A 6,000-nucleotide genomic window follows, 5' to 3' on the forward strand; every position below is an offset into this window, starting at 1 on the left:
TGGTTTGCTATGATTAAGGGAGAGGAAATTATACTTCATCTCAATTCTAAAAGCTTAGATTGAGATTTTAATCGTATTTAATCAAGGATATATATATGAATTTCATGTTGGAATGGCTCAACATAAGGAAATTCTATATATGGGTCCATTATTTGCGTTCTAAAATTCGATTATGATTACGGCATCCCTTTTCAAAATCTGAATTTTGAGAACTTGGCAAATTGAAATGGAAATATTATAGCAAAAGACTGGTTTAGTCTTTATGTGAGACATCATGAATCGTGTCCCATATGCTTCGGATATAGGATCAATTACATGTGCTATATTCATCCTTTCTAAAATTTTCCAAATGCCTGGGGCATTATGAAGGGAAAAGGTCTAGAATTGGATATGACTAAAATGATTAAGCAATTGTCGAGGACAATCTAAGGTTTACCAAAGATTGGTTGCTCAAGGACAGTTGGAAGTATAATGTTAATTCTGGAAGGACCATATTGACATAATCTGTAAGGAGGCAACTCTTGTTCAGGAGTGATAGTCAAAATGGAATATGGAAATGTTTCAAAGTTAGAAATTATTCAATCTGTGTAAGATTAGGAAACTTAATGAAAGAAGGATGTTTCCAAGGAGCTGATCTCCTTTGGAATGCTCTGTAATGATTGTTGTCAAGTCTTTCTGACTTCGTGCATAATCATTAAGAGGATCAATGCATATAAGTTTAGAATCTAACAGATTTCAGTAAATGGCATGAATTTGGAATTCTTGCATTTGCAGTAAGGATTTGGGACTGTGAAAAGAGGATCATTGGAGTGATGTTCAATTGATCTATTTTACAAAGTAAAGATCATAGACAAACATAGTATGCATACTTGGTGTATGGGATGACTAGTGTTTAGAAAACATAGTGTACATGCTTGGAGCATGGGACAACTATTGTTTTAAATTCAAGTATAAAGTTGATAAAACCGAAACAATGAATAATGAGTAATCAGTATGGTGATAAATAAAAGTGTTTATTTATATTCATAGGGTTTGATACCATATTTGATTCATTTATTCTTGTGTTTCACTTTGCATGTTTTGACTTCCAGAATAACTAAGTCGCTCTTCCTGAATGATTAAGTTATTCAAACCATCCACAGTCGGTCATATGTTGGAAGTAGATATGAATCAAGACTGTCATGGGTTGGTTTGTAGAGGTCCAAGTTGGTGGACAAAGTGGTGCTACAACACTCATGAGTGCTCATAAGTTCTGAGTATTGGATTCAACGCACGCTCATTTGAATCACTTCATGGATTTTATCACGAGTGACCATGAGACGATAATATCTTATATTCTTCAAACCTAGAGATATGAGTTGTTACTATGAGTTGGTTATACATTGATTGCACGAAAACGCATTGGTAACTCGATGTTATAAAACGTGCCTTTGTGTATGATTCAACAAGTAGTAGAACAAGCCATATTAGTCGAAGTTTATCCATTCCTTTTACCTTCGGGATAAAAGCGATATCTGAGGGCCCCTCGATGATTTAAAGATGATACATGTGAATTCTTGGCCAAGCCAGGACTGATTTGATTTGTTCAATCAGTCAGTCATCATGAATCGGAAATCGGGAAACAACAAATGGACAGAGAGAATGATTGATAATCCATGTCCCAGTCCATATGATATCTAGAATGGAGGAATATATGATCCCTTATCTAATGGACAAGTCATTGACAAAGGTCAGAGTTCATCGACAAGGTCAGAGTTCGACAGAAGCTTTTGAGAGCTACGATTGCTGATTGGTTCCTGAAGTTATACGCAATAATAGTTTTAGACTTATCCAAGTGGGAGACTGTTGGATTAATGTCTAAGTCCATAACTATAATTGGTAAGACTTGTCCCGACCCGGCATGGTCCATTTGGGTTGCATGGCATCATGCATTTGGATAGACTATAATGAGAGAAATAACACTTAAGGTTGGTTAATATATTATAAGTTATAATATATTAATAAGGTTATTTAATTAGTATTGATCAAGAATTAATTTGGAATTAATTAAGTGATCAAAAGGAGACTAATTAAATATATGGGTTGATTGTGTAAATCATTCATTCTTATATATGTGGGCTTGTGATCCAAGATTCCTTATGTTGGACTAAGTCCATGGGGTGACCCATGGATACTCCATGGAGGTTAAAATCCATGGAGCATAAGGAATGGGTAAAGTTATGAGTTACATGGTGTAACCCTAATAGCCACCATATAAAAGAATCCCGTGGCTCAAGAAATCGTGCACTAATGTGTGAGTGTGAGGGCTAGACGATTGCAAGGAGTGTTCAAGTTTCTCTCAAGTTATTCCAAGTGTATTTGGTGTTGTGTGAACCATTTGAGGTGTCACACTTGGGGCACTAGGCACTCAAGCTTCATGAAGACATTCTACATCAAAGAGGTATGTATTCTATCTTGTTATATTTATTATTTTGTATGCTAGATTAGGATAATACCTTGGATGTTCATAATTGTATGTATAATAGAGAAAACATAGATCCAAGGTATTTAGGGTTGCATGTATACTTAGGAGTGTTAGAATGCTCATAACCCAACAATTCTTGACCAAGGTCTGATGCCAGACGGGTGCCCGAGGAAGAGTTATGTGTATGTTATTCCAGACCAAGGTCCGATGTCGGGCGGGTGCCCGAGTAAGAGTTATGTGTATGTTATTTCGGACCAAGGTTCGATGATAGGGCAAGCCCGATGAATGTTTTCTTGTTATATTATACTTGTTGTATGTGTGATACTTGTATGTGCCTGGTAGGGAGGTGAGTGTGGGCGAGGTCCCGTATCTCATCACTAGCCGAGTATGGACGAGGTTCCATATCTCATTATTAGCAGAGTAGGGGCGAGGCCCCAGATAGGAGAGAAGTGAGTGTGGGCGGGTGCCCGTATCTCACTAACATCAGGAGTATGGATGGGGTTCCATGAATCATCAGTAGCAGGACAGGGGCAGGGCCTAAGATAGGCGAGGCCTTAGAACAGGAATACAGTAGAGTATGTTTAGCATATGTGTTATGTGTTATTTTATATGTTTGTATATGTTAGCGGGCGGGGCCCAGAGACAGGCGGGGCCTAAGAGAGATAGATATGTATACCGAGCGGGGCTCGATGCCAGGCGGGGACTGATGTCGGGCGGGGCCTGATGTCGGAGCGAGTCCGATGTCGGGCTAGTCCCGATGCAGCGGGCGGGGGCCCAGTATGTGGTTATGTGTATGGTATGTGGTAGGTTAGGGAACTCGCTAAGCTTCTTGCTTACGGATTTCAACTTTTGTTTCAGGTACTTCCGGTAGCGGAGGGAAGAGCTCAGGTTGATCGCATGGCACACACCAAGAAGTTTTAACCCGAGATGTTTTACTCTGACAAAAGGAATAAATGTTTTGAATGTTGGATTAGTGTCTAAGTCCATAACTCTAATTGGTATGTACTTGACCCGATTTGGCATGGTCCATTTGGGTTGCATGGCATCGGAACATTTGGATAGACTTTTTGTGAGAAGAGGATATTTATGATTTATTAATATATTAGAAGTTCTAATATATTAATATGAAATCATATTATTTAATTAGTATTGATCAAGAATTAATTTGGAATTAATTTTGTGATCAAAAGAGACTAATTAAATATATGGGGATTGATTGTGTAAATCATTCATTCTTATATATGTGGGCTTATGATCCATGATTCCTTATGTTGGGCTATATCCATGGGGTGACCCATGGATACTCCATGGAGGCTAAAACCCATGGAGCATAAGGAATTGGTAAAGTCATGAGTTACATAGTGTAACCCTAATGTGCACACTATATAAAGACCCCATAAGCTCAAGAAATCGGCCCTAAGGTTTTATATGAGAGGGCTAGCTGATTTGGAGCATAAGAACTCTTCTCTCAAGTTATTCGAAGATGTTGGTGATGTTGTGTGAACCATTTGAGGCGTCACACTTGGGGCACTAGGCTCTTAAGCTCCTGGGAATCAAGCTACAACAAAGAGGTATGTCATTCTACTAGTTTTATATTACATGTACCTCATATTATGATAGTTAGGATAATACCTTGGAAAATTGATATTTGCATGTATAATAGAGAAAACATAGATCCAAGGTATTTAGGGTTGCATGTACACCTTAGGAGTGTTAGAATGCTCAAAACCCATCATTGAAATGATACACTGATTTGATATAATGACATTTGTTTATGGATGAAGGATTTGATAACTATGGTTTGATTAATGATTTTAAAATGAAATTTTTGGACCGTATTTTTGGGATGTTACAAGTTGGTATCAGAGCCTTGGTTTGAGGGATTTGGGCACACTCTCGGGAGTGTCTGAACTCAAACTGTGGACTTGGTATGTAAATTTTCAAAAGAAAATAATTTTATAAAAAGAAATTAAGAAAAAGAAAAGAGTTTTAAAAAGAGGAAAAGAACTTTGAAGAGAGAAAAGGGTGTGGTGCATGTAGTCAACCGAGCTCAAGTAAGTTCTCCCAAATTACCCATACATGTTTGTTTATATATGATATGAGAACTGCATGCTAGATTAGGACTAAGGATCTAGTAGGATGCCTTATGTGTCTGTTATATGTGTATGAGCTTTGTGAATTGCATGCTAGTATTGATTTCTGAGTAGAGGATAGAACAGTTTGATTGGATTATGTGGTTAGTTTTCCATTATCTGAATGCTGCTTGCTTTGTGCTTTGTGGGACTCTTAGCAATGTGAACTAGCTATTAAGTGAATATTCTAAGTCGCATGTGGCATAGGTTGGATAACCTCAAAGTGATGGACTTGACCCTATTGCGCAGCTCTCGTTTGAGTCTAACCGTTCTAGGGACGAGTCTTTTATTTAAAGGATTATCTGATCTCTGTTGCATGTGGCTATATTCAGGAGGTAGTTAGTTGACATTAGTGGGAAGTCCTTCAGCAACTGAGGACGAGGTGGGTCGGTGATTTTCCCTAGGGCAACCCTAGGATGAGAGTAGTGCTGGGAGCAGTGTTAGTTGCAGAGAAAGGGACTTGGTGGAGTCGAGGCAATTCTTGAGGAAAGTACGGATAGATGTGGAAGGTAGTATGGGCCCGTACTACTGAAAGCAGAGGATCCGTACTCGATTCAAGAAGGGCCGAGATGAAACCAGGGAACTGGTAGTGCGTGTGTGATCCCTCGATACTGATGAGTATTCTTATGGTTATTACGTTATGATTGCAGCATGGTGACGCTACGAGATAGACCAGCTGCGGTTCAGGTGCCGGTGAGGGATCAGGCTCAGGTTCAGGAGCCAGTCAGCTCGAGGAGCAGATGAGAGAGTTTGTATTAGCTGAGATTACACACAATATTTTGGACTAGACTCCTTTGATCTTTGGTACGGTCAAGGAGGGTATACTGGAGATTTTGGATGAGAGGCTGGGAGCCTTCCACGCTGAGATGATGGCCATGATGGGGGTGCGCACCCTGACATTCCGAGAGTTCAGAGCTTTTGGAGCTCCAGATTACCATGGGGCTAGGTACCCCATCGCTAGGAGCAGGTGGTTGGCTGATGTCGCCAACGCTTTTCGGACGAGCCGATGTCCCGAGGGGGACAAGGTCTGACTTGCCTCCTGTCTTCTGAATGATAGAGCACGGGATTGGTGGGAGGAGGTTGGACATACCGTTGGGGATGATTCCGCGTTGGACGCGATGACATGTTGTGACTTCTTGACTAGGTTCAGGGCCGAGTTTGCACCGGTTATTGAGGTGCAACAGCTAGCACGAGATTTTCAAGATTTGTGACAGACGACCGAGACTGTGGCGGAGATTACCACCAAGTTCAGGGAGAGGGCCCTTCTTGTTCCGCAGTATGTGGCGGATGAGGAGATGAAGAAGGCCCGATATCACGAGATGCTGAGGAGTGACATCAGACAGTTTGTGAGCAGGTCCAGCTGCAAGACGCTGGAGGATATGATTGCTCGTGCAAGGGAGAGGG

Source organism: Lactuca virosa, chromosome 1 (assembly GCF_052849685.1).
Source record: "Lactuca virosa cultivar CGN04683 chromosome 1, Lactuca_virosa_CGN04683_v6, whole genome shotgun sequence".
NCBI classification, from domain to species: Eukaryota; Viridiplantae; Streptophyta; class Magnoliopsida; order Asterales; family Asteraceae; genus Lactuca; species Lactuca virosa.